Below are 14,983 nucleotides of genomic sequence, written 5' to 3' on the forward strand. Positions count from 1 at the left end.
TTTAATCTGCACCAGGGACGCCATTTGAGGAGCAAAGCAATGCAAAGGAAGCACACCCGCGTCCCCGTGCTTTGGGAGCATATCCAAAACATCCAAGTTGAAAAAAAAAAATCTACAAAACCGCACGATGATTAATTTAACATTATTTCCTTGCAATGTTGCCAAAAATAAAGTGAACAGATATAGAGTGAACAAACACGGATATTTGTCTTTCCATCTTGTCTCGGTCCAATATATAATGACAATCAAAAAGCAAAGTCATCTCCAGTATGCAAGGTAATTGTTTTAGGGTGTCTCCCCTAATTTCAAAAGCAGAGAAACAACTTCCAATTGGAATCAAAGCTGGGCTGTTAACAGAGCTATGGTAAATAACTGCTGTGTTTCTATTGTCCAATTTTGAACAAAACAGTTGTCTTTTTTTTTTTTTCCAAACGAAACACACAGAAAACAGGCTTTTAAACTTGAGCTCCTGGTAAGAAACCACCACGACTCTTTTCCAGGACTATTTAGATTCTTCATACTGATTTTGACTGGCTTGCTCCTGACACCCAGTTCCTCACCAAGAAAACTTATCCAACATCTTGCTCTCTTCCTTCAATTTTGTCCCCTCTCCTCCATATCCTTTTCAAAACTCAAATCAGTTTGTGTCAACCAGACAGACTGTCCCTTCCCAGCACCCCGCCCCCTGGCCTTTTTGTTTCTGTTTAAAAGAGGAAAAGAAATCAGTCTAAGAGAAAAGCTTTGCTGATTCCTTTCCAGTTTACCGATTTTTTCCCCTACAAAACTTATGTTCATCTACATGTTCAGAGTCACATAAGAAGGAAACACTACCCCATTTTTTTATTAGAGAAAAGATAGGAAGATTCCTTGTCTCATGCGCAAGAACTAAAATAGTATGAACTCTGCAACCTTTCATCTGCCCACAGCTTTAATCATGCCACTGCCAGGGGTCTGACATCATCTTCAATCAATAAAATAACCTTGTTTCTCCTATACAAACAGACTTTCCCTGAGGACATTTGATAGGAGAAGAAAGGATTTCCGCGGTTCTCTCTTTAAAAATGCAATTTGAATCTATATATTCAACTCTCTTGTAACAATAACAGGGCAGCAGGGCCAAGATAAGTTCTCACTGCATTTGCAGTCATCGGCCACTCCCAGTGTACCTGAGAGGGTGAGCCGAAATGAAACACGTCTGTGACAACCAAGGTGTTTCCCAAGCTAAGTCCCAGAAAAGCAGCCTTACAACATGGCCAGGACACACCAAATTCCCACCCTTCACATAAATTTTGAAATCTGCCTATAAGATCTTCTTTCTATCCCTTCTACCTCCTCCACCGATTCTGCCCTCACCCCTCACTCTACCAACCAGGATGAAGAATCTGAGTCTAGGGAACCTGTTTCTCTGCTAAATCTTGGTCAACTTGTTTCATACCATTTTACTTCCAGCTAAATGGAAAGAAGCCAGTTCAAAGTTTCCCCTATATCTGTGTGCATGTATTTGTGCATAAGACACACACAGACACACAACCTCCCCCACAAAGATGCCAAACAGGCCATTGAATTCTCTCATGTCCTCTCACATTGGTCCATATTGTGGCCTGAAGTGTTCTAGAGAACACCTTTCCCAAGAGTCTTGAAATGCAAGCTACTAATTTGCTTCCTTTGGGAGGTAAGAAACAATGGTCCCTTTGCAGGTTATCCCTAAAACTTTCCATGGGTAATGGGCAGGCAGTATAAATATCATGATTAAGAGCCTGGGTCCAGAACCACACTGCCCAAATCCAAATCCTGGATCTATGGTTTACTAAGTGACCTCGCCCATGTCTCTCAATCTCCCCAAGTCTCAATTTCATCATCTGCAAAATAGGGCTAACGGTGCTCATACCTCATATGGTTGTTATGAAGATTAAGGGAAGTAGTCTATGTAAAGTGCTAACCTTGGAGGCCAGTACATAGTAAAGGCTCAATAAAAGTTAGCTATTACTATTACTATTTCAAAGTGGTCTTTTTCTAGAAGAGTACAGTTATTTTATGAAGTAAGTTTTTTTTTTTTTAAACCTTTTATCTGCAACTCAAATCTTCTATGCCCACATCCTTAAATAAGTGAAGGCCAGAACTAGAAAGACTCTTGGGAGACCATCTGGTAGTCTAACCCTCTCTTTCTAAAGATGAATATGTCAAAGTTTAAAAGTGATCAGAGCCAGGGCCAGAATGCAGGTTTTATTATTCCTAGGGTAACAGCACTTCCACTACAATATATGGGCTTCCCAGGTGGCGCTAGTGGTAAAGAACCCGCCTGCCAATGCAGGAGACATAAGAGAGGTTTGATCCCTGGGTCAGGAAGATCCCAGGGAGAAGGAAATGGCAACCCACTCCAGGATTCTTGCCCAGAGAATCCCATGGACAGAGGAGCCTGGCAGGCTACAGTCCACAGGGTTGCAAAGAGTTAGACATGACTGAAGCAACTTAACATGCACATTCGCACTACAATATATTATGTAGTATATTAGCTTGTACATTGAAGATGCTTAATAAATATTCATTAAATTGAATTGATTCTGGTTTTAAGAGATTCTAAATCTGGCTTAATGCTACCATCAATTTTCCAAGTCCACTGGAAGTAAAATGTTAATGGGAGGAGGGAAAATTCAAAGATATAAGAGGGATATGTTTTTAGCCAGAGGTATGGCAGAAGGACCCTGCAAAATCTCTCCTCTTTAGGCCATGATATGCAGGTAGGTTGGAGAGTAATAGAACCTCCACTGATCAATATTTCCAGGCCTCTGTTCCAGGTCTTGTCAACATTGTACCAACTTGGCACTTACTGTGGTTTAAGTCTAGCACTAGTTTAAGAACAGGTTATGAGTTGGCCCCCACCTCTTCGCTCCTATCTCTACTTCTATCTAGATTAGGTTGGAAAATTATTTTAAGAATCACAGTAAGTCCTTGGCATTTCCAAATCTTAGGATCAGTGTCAGTTATCTGTTTCTCAAATGGTAACTCAAGGCATGGTCAATTTGGTAGCAGTTTTACCCTTCCGGATTCTAAAACAATCAACTTGAACAAGGTAATAGTCACAAAGGTGATTAACCCTAAAGAGTACATGAGCAGTGAAACACTAACAAGGAGAATCCTGATGCTACCACCCTCCACTCCCCTCAACACACACCCATCCCAAGGACTAGATCACACCATCACATCCCATTTCTTCTTGCCTCAGAAAAAGTATAAGCAGTCCATGGAATCAGATGGAGCATAAACTGAGAAAAGTTTAAGAATATACCTGAAACTTGCCAGCTTTACCAATATCCTGTTTTCAGTGGCATACTACCCACTTTTATTTTACTAGTATAATAATATAAGCACAATATGCAAATACTGATAACAAAGAGAAAAAAAAAACACTCATAATCCCAGCACCTCAGCCCAAGCATTGTTAGCATTATAAAATAGTATCTGTAGTTTTTTTTCTATGTGTTTTTGTATTTTTCACAAAGCAATGAAATTTTAACATACATATCATTTTGGCTCCTCCATTTCACTTAATCATAAGCACTTTCTCTATGTTGTGGCATAGACTTCTTAACAAACAATGCAATGTCCATTAAATGAGTGCATCAAGATTCCCTAATCCATTCTCCAATTATTAAGAGATTTAAACTGCTTTTTTACTTTCTGCTAATCTAAATAATGCGACAAAATCATCTTTGTGATTTAGCCTTTTTTCAATATTTTGGGTTGTTTCCTAATAGAGTCCCAGAAGTGAAATTAATGGGTCAAGGAACATGAATGTTTTCAGACAACTCACTAAAAAAATAAATAAAACTAACAAAACACCAAAGCCCCATGAAATCTCGCCTTCATTTAATGAAAAGTTCTTCTGCTCCCATTTTTCCACCAGGGCAGAGCAGGACTCCTGGGAGGGAAAGAAGCCAGTGTAGTATCCTAGTGGCTTGCGAAATGGCAGAGTGGAATGTGGGCTCCCCTGTGAATCCAGCTTGCATGCACTTGCCCCAAATTGCCACTCAGCCAAGAAGCTAATTAGTAAAAGCATCAGGTGGGTGAGAACAGGTTCATGGCCTGTAATGGCTTATATCATGTTTCATTTTTGCCCTTGGAAAGATCTGACAGTCAGCTCAAAAACATTCAGTTTCAGTGACCCAACATGGTACATTCTGGGAAATAAATCTGTTAATTTTCAGAACCAATCTTCAATGTATTTTAAAGGCTATTTTGCTATATAGAAATAAGCGTACATGACCAATGAGCCTGTGTGTGTACCTCTATTTTCAACCACAGTTAAGGAGGCACATTTAAGGTCAGCCTTGTTTAATACTATATGACTAAGTGGCACCTGTCTTACATGGTCAATGTGTTATAGACGGAGGTTTATTTGCAGATCCAACCATAAAAGTCATCCAGTCTTAAGGCAGAGGAGGCAACAGGGCAGAGATGCCCCTGGCTTAGCAAAAGCAGACACAACAAGCATTTCTTTCTGGGCTGCTCAGTCAGAGCTTTCAGAAGACGGCAGTTCCTCTCTCCATCTTCTGCTTGAAGAATTTTCCCAATCCATCTCCATCTTCCCCTTGCCCCCAACTCTGCTCAATGTGGAAAATTAATTCTCTCTTCTCAGTCTCCCCGCTGGACTTTGGACACATCTCTATTACAACACTTATCGCACCATATTTTCCACAAACATTTATTGAGCACTTACTATAGCCAGCTTCCCTCCTGGCTCAGCTGGTAAAGAGACCTGGGTTCGATCCCTGGGTTGGGAAGATCCCTTGGAGAAGGGAAGGGTTACCCACTCCAGTATTATGGCCTGGGGAATTCCATGGACTGTATAGTCCATGGAGTCGCAAAGAGTCGGATATGACTAAGCAACTTTCACTTTCTTTCACTTTACTATAGCCAGACACTGAATAGGCCTTAGAATGGATTTAAAAAAAAAAAAATGAAAGTAATACAGAGTCTAGTCCTCAAGGAGTTCCCAGTCAAGCAGAGAGGGTACAATTCAATGGGAAACCAGAGGTATGAGCAGATAGCTCAGGAAAGCAGAAGATGCTGCAAAAAAAAACCAAACAAACAAAAAAACAAAACAAAACTCTGGGCCACCTAAGCAAAACTTCCTACAGGGAAAAATCCCATGAGCTGAGTAGGAGACGTGGAATCTGGTAACCAATGTTGGGGAAATTGAAAAGGGAGGAGTCAAAGGTTGATATATATCTTCCAGAGTCATTAGCATATGGTAAAAGCTAAGGTCAAAGAGTGGGCTAGATCATATAGAAAAGGAACAGAACAGAACAAGGATGAAGCTAAGGATAGACTCCTCAAAAAAGTGATCATTATAGAGTCAGGTGCTTTGCAAATGTGGGAGTGAGAGAGAAATTCCCTTATCTACTGAATGGCTTTTTCCCCATATAGCTTTAATCGAGACTTTGTAGTACACTGCTCCAGGGTCAGAAGTCCCTATTTGCAATGCAGAAAGAAGTAAGTTCATTCTTATTCTTTTATGCTTCTAAGTATCCAGGTTGAAGTGAAGTGAAAATGTTACTCTTAGTCATGTCTGACTCTTTGTGACCCCATGGACTGTATCCCACCAGGCTCCTCTGTCCATGGAATTCTCCAGGCAAGAATACTAGAGTGAGTAGCCATTCCCTTCTCCAAGGATCTTCCCAACCCAGGGATGGAACCCGGGTCACCTGCATCGCAGACAGATTCTTTATCGCCTGAGCCATCACGGAAGCCCCAGTAGAAATCATGATAATAGGCTGAGCCAGAAATGGAAATTGTGATCTTAGAGGGCATGGGTTGAGTGCATGATTTCCTCTGTATACTTCCCAACACCTAAAACATTAGGTACTTAATAACTGCCTATTGAGTAAATAACTTTCCAAAGACTCTGCTAGAGGCAACAGAAAGAGAAGAAAAGGAATGAAAGACACAGAACAGCAATAACAATAATACTCTTACCTTAAGTTCTCAGCCTTTCTTCTAAGGAGACAGAAGCTTTCACTTCTGTTATCTTATTTGTCCTTCTCCGCAGCTCTGTGAGAAAATAAAGCCTGATGTAATTAATTCCATTTTATTAACAGGAGAAGCTTAAGTCCAGGACAGATAGTTTTTGATAATTAATTTGACCCAAGGTTTCATTCTGACTTACTCGTGGGGCCAGGATCAGAACCCAGGTCTTGTGACTTCCTGCCCTGTGCTGTGTGACTAGACACAAACTTCTACAGAACTGACTTTCCGATTATTAAGATGACAGTTCCCAGGAGAAATTCATCAGGAAAGCAAATTCCTCTGGGACTTCAACAGTCTCTTGAGCAAGCCAGTGCACTGCACCTATAAGAAAATATCTAAGACGTTTGTTTCCCCATACCAACACTGGAATGGCTCAATGTAATCATTCACAGTGGTGCTCTGCTAACATAATCAGGAGCTCTCCGTTTTGTTGAACCCCTTTTGAAGGGAGCTCCATTTGCCTTCAGTCTGGTTTTTCTGTCTGAGTGGGGCTCAGGTGCTGACTACAGGTGTGGCATCCAGCAGGTGCATGGACAGAAGCCAGCATTTCGTATCTTCATACCAAAGGGCCTGAGTCACTCCCCAAAGGCAGTAGCTTCTCCTCCCTCTGACTTGCAAGCCCCAGGAACCTGTCTTCACTGAGTTGCTACTGAAAAACAAAATCTAGACCCTGATTTCTCAGGAAGGGCTAGGGTGGAATCAATTAAACTACAAATCAGATAACCCAGCCAATGTCCCCACTTACTCTCCAAAACTGGTGCAGGCACAGGTCACAGGCATATAGCATCAGGGAATATATGTACAGAATGACTGTCGCCTACTAGTTACGAGGGAAAGGAGGACCACAGCAGACCCATATTATATATTTATTTAACTACAGGACACTTACTCTATTGCAAATGGCCTTCAACCCTCAGAAGCAAGGATTCATTTCCCTAAATAAGATGGAGTACAGTAGAAAGAACATGCTAGAAATTCTGCACTCCAATTCCCATCATAACCGCTCTCCTTCAGGCTGCCATAGGAGAACCACTTAGCATACTCACAAAAAGTACCAGGTCGGAAAAGTCATCACAGTGTCCTAATGGAAGCCAAGCTGAGAGCCTGAGGCAGACAAAATGTTCTAGGGAGTAAGGGGGGCAGTCATCAAATTTTTCTTAGCTCCAATTTTTTTTTTCTAAGAAAGCAATTTGCCTCCACCAAACACACACACACACACACACACACAGCAAAGAGAAACTAGTTGTAGGAGAAAAGAACACAATTGTTACCTTAATAAAATGGTTCACTGTCATTTGTCGTATTTCCCCAATTCATATGGGAAACTCAAATTAATAAGCTTTGGTTTACAGCCCGTGATCCAGAAAGTAAAACTGGCTACTAAACTAAAATGTGATCACTGTATATAAACAGAGTGAAAGAAAAATCTGAACTGAAAACCTAAATGTAATAAAGAGGAAATTAGATTTCTTCAAAATAGGCAATCTAAATAATTTTCCCCATCTGTGATTTTTATCTTACTTTGCTATCACATGGAAAAGAATGTCATTAATTCAATGCAAATCCATGCCCCTTGAAAACAACCGAAATGAGTAAGTGATGTACTAATTAGCTTCCTAATGGGGAAGGTTTTAATTGAACCATTCTATAACAACCTTCATCAAAGTTTCCAGGGCAACTTCATAAAAGGATGTCAAACCTGGCCCATATTTTTATCCCCTTAAAAATAAATTCTCAATGCACAGAAACACAGAAAGCTTATTTCTCTTCAATGCTGTTAACACTCAGGCCACTACATTTTCTGATGTCAGCAATCTCCTTCCCACAAATATTCCAAGTATGCACCACCGTCATTCTCCTTTCAATTATGTGGTTTCTCTGCTCCTTTACTGATTGAGTCCAGGCCTCTAGGATAATGAGAAGCATGTGCAGGGAAAATATGCTCTTAAAAAACACATACATCAGTTTCATCTGCATTATGAAGCGGGGGGGGGGGGAGGCAATCATTTGTCCATATCAAAAGGATCAAAATTTGAAGCATGCTACAGGATATATAAAGGGAAAAAATAAAGATCAGCATCAATGCCTAAAGTTGGGAGGCAGTTATTGTGATCTGAAGCAACATCACTAAGGATAAAGAGGACTCCCCCAATCCATCCTTTCTAGCTTGGCCACATTTATATTTAATGTTATCTTAATGTTGCTTTGGGGGGTATTTAAGTTCTGACATACACATGGAAATGAGCCACGAATTGTACAGCAAGCATAAATATTCCATCATTAATAAAAACCAGCTGTGTATAAAACACTACAATGGCTCGGTTTCAGTTACTGGCTATCATCAGTATGTGTCACAAGCAAATATTACTCAAAACTTTCTCCCTTAAAACACACACACACACACACACATCCATACACAGACAGAGATACATGCAGAAATTTTCTTTACTCTTTTTAACTTTTTGTAAGAACTTTGAAGAACTCAATGATCTCCATAGCACATTCCAACTAATGTCTCTTTTTGAAGCTATTTTTCACCACCCCAGCAAATGCTGGAGTCCTCTGATTAGAACCTCAACTTATCATATAAAAGACAATGTTTTAATTTTATAGAAGTCAAGAGGACCAATAATACAAATGTTGGGACAATCAATTATAGTCAGTACAGCAATTGAGGCACCAAAGGGCTCTGGATGTTATAAAAGACGAAAAGCTCATTAAAAGTGAACACCTGCTCAGGACCCTATAATAAGCCTGCTCGGCCATCCTGCAGACACCTTTCATCCAATGGCCTCAAAGCAAATGCCCAATATGAAGCATGCCTAAACACCTCTGTGAAATATTAATATCCTTGCTTCCCAGAAGGGTAAATGAAGCTCAGAGCAGCTAATTCATTTACCCTTGGTCACATGGCAAGTCAAAGGGTTGGGCAGAGAAACCCAGAGCCTGGCTTCAAGTCACGCCGTCTAATGATATTTCATGAGTTGGGGCAATAGTGAAAGTGACTTAACAAATGTCAAGGGCAGCCTACAGAGTTTTTTGTTTAAGTAGATTTTCAAAAATCACCTTAGGAGATGTTAGCAGATATATCAATCTGCATTTTCCCCATGAACACATATCATTAAAAAAGTTCCTATATTTGACTTGGTAATTTCTGAGTACTAAAAACCCATACTTCACTTCCCTATTCTGGTTAGATGAAATTTAATCTAATTTATGAAGAACCTATTGAAGGAAAATTAAAGGACCGTGTAACTGAACTGTCACTGTATGGTAAAGCCTCAAACAAAGAACCTCTTATGTGTGGGTCATCCTGCTTACTACCTATATCTTTTATTTAATTATCTAAAGCCCTTAGTTTCCTTACTATTATTTATCCTAGTTTAATATTGTTTTCAAAGCTATTAAAAATTTTGTCTTCTCTTGCTTTTCCTTTCTTGTTTGGGAGACTTCATAGTGTACCCATATTTGTACTCTCCTGAAGGGATATCATGATACAGTGATTTAAGAATCATTGCTAATGATTTAGACAAAGTAAACAGTGAACGCTAGTTTTCCTTTTGCTTAAAAAGAATGGGAGAAGGGTTAACAGGAGGTCGAGGGAGTACACTTAAAAGCCTTTCTAGATACATGAACACCCTAAATTACAGAAATGGATTAGGGATTACTTATTAAATCTGTTAGTTTCTCCTAGCATTGGAGGAACAAACATACGTGATTCCTCACATATACTCAGATTCTGACTTCATTCCTCCGCATGGGTTTACAAAGCTAAGTCTTAGGTGGGCTCTTTTTCAAAATTTAAAAGCAACAGTGTACATTTCTAGGACTCTCACTCTGTAAAATTCGTATTAGTACAGAAACAAGGACTTGAAAGGAACTACAAAAAGTGAAAGCAGGTGATCTGTTAGGATGATAGGATTCTTGATAAAGTTTTGGACTGGGTCTTAGCTTTTTAATTTGGTATGTTGCTAAAATACAAAACACAATGCATTTGTATCAATATATTGATTATTGATATATCCTTAGAGGGTTTTTCTTAATATATCCAGGTGACTACATGATTGTATTTCTAACAACTGCTGCACCTCATATAGTAGGAATCATTCGCATTCACATCAGAAATCGAGGCCTAAGTAGAGAACCCTAAACTTTTGATAACTGGTTCTCAAAATCACCCTGTCTGATCCCCCACAATTTACAGAGGAGGAAACTTGCTAAGGGTGGCAAACATAGAGTTGTGCTCAGAACCAAGTCCCACTCACCAACAGGCTCACAAGGAAAGCTTATTGTGCATTTTTTTTATTTAAAATGGCATCAGTTGCTATTATTTTTGACAGCCTTACTAGATACATGAACAGACTACCAGAAAAAAAATTTCCAAATCCTTGGGTTATTAAAATACAACAACTGGAATTTAAATCTTCTACCTACATGGGATAGAGGCCCATCCTTGGACTTCTCAAAATCCACGTCTGATATTGTTTCAGAAAATCATACTAGCTTTCTTCTATGAGTGGATGTACGCTGAGGCTAAACGTGGCCAGCATTATTACAAGCCAGAATAATTTAGACAATTAACTCCATGCCATGTAAGAAAAAGATTTCCAAGACCAAATAATGGCCTTGCTTATTCAAGCAATAATCATTACAACAAAATTCTAAAACCTTTATGTAATAAATATGCTTCTGAGCAGTCTCAGTTAGAGTGAATTTTTATATATCAAGTCATAGTTCAAAGGCACTAACTAGGAAAGCTAGTTCTTTCAAAGAAAACTGTAGTGGATTCTTTTATAAAACAAATGACCTCCTATTTTCCTTCTTTTTCCTTTTTTATTTCCTAGTTCAGATTTCGTGTATGGAAGGGGAGATGGCCCTCCTTTCTTTGTTTTAAAAGGGGTCAGAAGCCCACCATGGAGAGGAGTAATGCCATATGGGCAGCTTGTTTAATGCCCCCCTTAGTTCCTGGGACCAAATTCTAACCTTTGACTTAGGGGTGGGACCCTAGATTTTGGACCAAAGTCCACAAAAGGAAGCAAAGAACGAAGAAGTAAGCAAGACTAAAGACAACACGTAAACCAGCAACAAAAATTCCTGGGGACAGGAAATCAATGGAGCACAATTCTAAACAAATTGGTTTAGTCCCAAGCTAATTAACTTGTCAAGCAGATCTCCAAACCCCCTGAATCCATGGGGGAAAGAGGTGATGTAATAGGAGATTTGGGAACATTTACCCATTTACCATCCTAAAAGGCTCAGCTACGACCACACACACCTCTCTCCACTCCTTTCAGTGGGTTTAAGCTGGGCTTAATGGGTGCAAAGGACAATTTCTTCCAGACAGCCCCTAAGAATAAACTGTTCTCATGCATTCCAAATGCTCAGTCTCCATGGAAGAGGCTACCTGGTCACAAACATTTCTCAAGAGGGACTATATCGTCAACTCCTCCTTATTGGTGACACCCCCACCCCAACAAAGCAAAACAATTTCTAGCCATCCTGAGAACTTTGGGGCACTTTGGTGGGGAGAAAGGAAAAGAAACCTTAAGAGGGGTGTAGGAGAGTGTGAGAAACAACTCTTGTCTTCAAAATGGAAAAAAGGCCTTAAAAAAGCTGGATCAAAGGAAGAAAAGGGGGATGGGGGAGAAGGGCTGCTTAATTACAAAGACACCCTTTTAAAGAAGGCGCAGGCCCTGGGAGAGGGCTCTTAGGAGAAGCACAGAAGCAGATGTACCCACTTAGAATTCTGGCACTCAATGGAACCTCAAGGTCATAGCATCCATCCCTCTGCTTTCTGAATAGACTGTTCCTAAGGCATTCCAGAAAGAGACTGATTCGGTCTTTACAAAACTTCATAAAAAGCAACTCCACAAAACGCCTTGGTAATACATTAGTCTAATAAATCCTATTTCATAAACCAGAAACGAGATTTCAATTTCCAAATCCAAAACAGTATTGAATGTGAATTTTAAAATTCCCTTCTAAAATCTTTTACATAGGTAAACAGATCTGCAACTTTCACATAAAAGTTACTTTACATATAAGCATGGTTAGAGATTTACTTCCTATCTAGACTATGAAGTAAGAAAAAGCGCTTTCAATTTTACGGAGCCACAGACTTTTCCAAAGAAAGTAGTATCTTAAAATGAAGTATGATGTAGTGCCAGAAACTGTCTGTAAATGACACTGGATAAACCCATACAGAATAGCTGGAACCTGAGTTATCATCTGTAAATAGATGCAACTACTCTACAACCACCTGGCTATTAAAATGTCCCAGGCCAGTTATAAAATGTAGTTTCGTCAGGCCAACTTTTCCTTCCCAGTTGATCTGAAATATGATAGCCTTTAAAATTGTCACCCTGTAGCATTCCTTCTCTCCTTCCTACTTTCTTCCCCCCATTAAAATCAACTAATGAAATCAGGTAAAAATATAAGTAAATAATTTGCTCCCCAATAAGCAATGTGTTGCAGACATCTTGGTAGTTGGTCTTTGAACACCACCATTCTTTTAAGTTTGCCAGGCTTGCTAGATTGGAGGTTAGGTGGGAGATGGGTGAAGGTTTATCTAGCATCCAAAATGGTATTTCAAACTATTCTTAGCTACTAAATGAGGGTGCGAAAGGTCTAACTCAAAAAGCTTCACAAAGGCTGTCCTGAGAAAAGACTTTTCACAAAGCCTAGTTCAAGGAGACTTAAATACCCTTAGCCCCACATTATGGAAGATTATGGTGACTAATTATCTTCGTCTCTGAATGGGAGAAGAGGGTTATATTTTTTAAAGCTTTAAACTGCCTCCAACTTCCACTCTTCATAGGGGTAGGGGAGGACAGGGAGGAGGAAGGAAAACTAAATCAGATACTTCCTGACATGTTAGAGATTGGAAATGCCATTTCTCACAAACTGTTCTTTCCTCTCTCATTTAATCATATTTAGTCCTTTGCTGCAAATTACTATTATATTATTACTAGCAGCAATTAACCAGGGATTGCTGAGTCTACAAAGACTGTCATTTTGTCTCTCACTTTTCTTCTCTTCACTGGCTTACCCTGATAAAGCCGTCCTGCTGCTGAAGCATCTGCGTACAGCGACCCAGCCTTGGGACCCTCAAGACACCTGCATGATCAGGCAAAACTAGTTACTAACATCCATAACGCAAATAAGGGGCAACCCTTTCCTCATGACCACACACACACCTATACCTAAAAGAACCTATACCTAAAAGAGTATAGCACCGTAGATTACTCCTCCAGGCTAAGATTTCAAGAATTCACAGCCCCGGGGAAGAGGAGTGTGAGCTCCCACCCCAACCCCAAGCATTTAGGAAAAATGCATCTAACAATCTGAGATAAACCCAGACATTCCAGATGAGCCAAACGTAGACTTCAAGTTCCCTCTGCTCTTTAGTTCCTTTTGTGCTTAATTACCTAGAGACCTACAAGGACCCCAGGAAGCAAGAAAGTAAAAGTACCATCAAGCAGTGGTACCCATTCGCATCTCCGTAGGACGGGGAAATGAGCGCACACTCTTTAACCTATTTAACTTACTGCACATCCCGGAAAACTTGTGGCCAGCTGCAAAGAAAGTAGAACACACATCCCCACGCAAATCTAGATCGACTCACTCACGCTGAGGTTATGATCAAGTTCATGCCACCATGGATTCCTGCCCCAATTCCCCGCGAAAAGTAACCACGCGTATCCTACCCCAGAAGGCAACGAAGACAAGGTGAAGACTCTGCTCGCGCAAGTGGCTTCGGTCCCGGGCCAGAGGCCAGGGGTAGGCAGGAGGGAAGCCCCAGCTCCCGGCTGCTCCCCTCCTCACCGCTCCGTCCGGACTCTCCTTGGTGGCAGTGGACAGGCAGGATACCGGGCCGGAGGGTGGAGCAGCGGATGGTCGGAGGCGAGACACACTGGAGGTGGGGGTGGAGGGGGCGGTGAGAACTAAGAGAAGATGAGGCGAAAGGGAGCGGAGATGGAGGAATAAATCAGAGGGTCTACCAGCTTAGGCAGCTAGAAAGCTCCTCGGAAGGAAGGGGCGTGACTGCGATGAAGGCAGCTCCTGGGCAAAGGATTGGAGATAGGGGAGGGGGACGAACGGGTGGCTTTTCTTCTTGCGGTGAGCGGCTAGGACCGCCCAGGAGCCGGGGCGGGGGGGGGGGCGGGGGTGGACTAGGCAGTGGGGCGGAGAAGAGGGCGGGGAAAGAAGGGAGGGAGTCGGCCTGGACCCCGGGCGGGGTAGGGGGGCGGAAGAGAGGCGGGGCTAGGGGGCGGGGAAGTTCAAACAATTGAACGCCGGGGTCCGATAGCTCCTACGAAAGCGGGGACGCTCACTCTGGTAGCCCACGAACGTGGCACGATTCGGTTATAGTAGCCCCGAGTCTACGCAAGGATTGGCTGGGAGGAAGGAAAGGCTTGTGCAAAGACTCCAAAAATAGTGTGCGGCAACAGCGGAGCGGAGTCGCGTGGGAGAGCTAGTGCCGCTCCCCGCCCCATAGCGGGAGGAAGAAAAACAAATAACAGAAATGCTGAAAAGCAGCTTCTCGAGAAGCTTGCTTAAAATAATTCAGGAAGAAGCAGCGATCCTTCATTTTCCTTCCCCTCTTGCTTCCTATGACCAGGAGGCCCCCACCCAGGTCACAACTCCGCGAGACACCCTCCTTTCTTCCTCCACTCCCCCTAGCCACCCCTTTCCTCCCCCGCACCACCCTGCGTTCCCGCCCCCCTCCCCCGGCGGCGGGCCGCGCTGGCGACTGGGGTTGCGTGGGCGGGGCTCTGCCGAGTCTCCGCCTCTTGGGCGGGCTGAAAGGGCCGGTCTGGGCGGGGCCGGCCTAGAGGAGTAAATCCCGCCCACCAGTCTTTGACGGCTACCGGTTGGCGAATCCTGGCCCAAGGTTCTCTTATGATTGGTCACTGGCGTCGTCGCTCGGATTCTTTGGTCCCACCCGCCCTCAAAA

The 14,983-nt window shown here is 41.9% G+C and overlaps 1 protein-coding gene across 3 annotated transcripts in view; it reads right to left on the bottom strand.

The window, feature by feature from the left end:
* Positions 1-14,155, bottom strand: part of AMOT (angiomotin) — a 63,719-nt gene extending 49,564 nt beyond the window's left edge. Inside the window, exons 1-3 of one of the 3 annotated variants that reach the window (XM_043895500.1) lie at positions 13,734-14,155; positions 13,076-13,143; positions 5,977-6,051 (exon numbers count right to left, since the gene is read on the bottom strand). The gene's annotated coding sequence lies outside the window, so the exon portion shown is untranslated. Of the gene's footprint in view, positions 1-5,976; positions 6,052-13,075; positions 13,144-13,574; positions 13,707-13,733 lie in introns of those variants that run through there. The other 2 variants (XM_043895499.1, XM_043895501.1) reach the window with 2 other exon arrangements.
* Positions 14,156-14,983: the final 828 nt, after the last annotated feature.

Source organism: Cervus elaphus, chromosome X, assembly GCF_910594005.1.
Source record: "Cervus elaphus chromosome X, mCerEla1.1, whole genome shotgun sequence".
Taxonomy (NCBI): domain Eukaryota; kingdom Metazoa; phylum Chordata; class Mammalia; order Artiodactyla; family Cervidae; genus Cervus; species Cervus elaphus.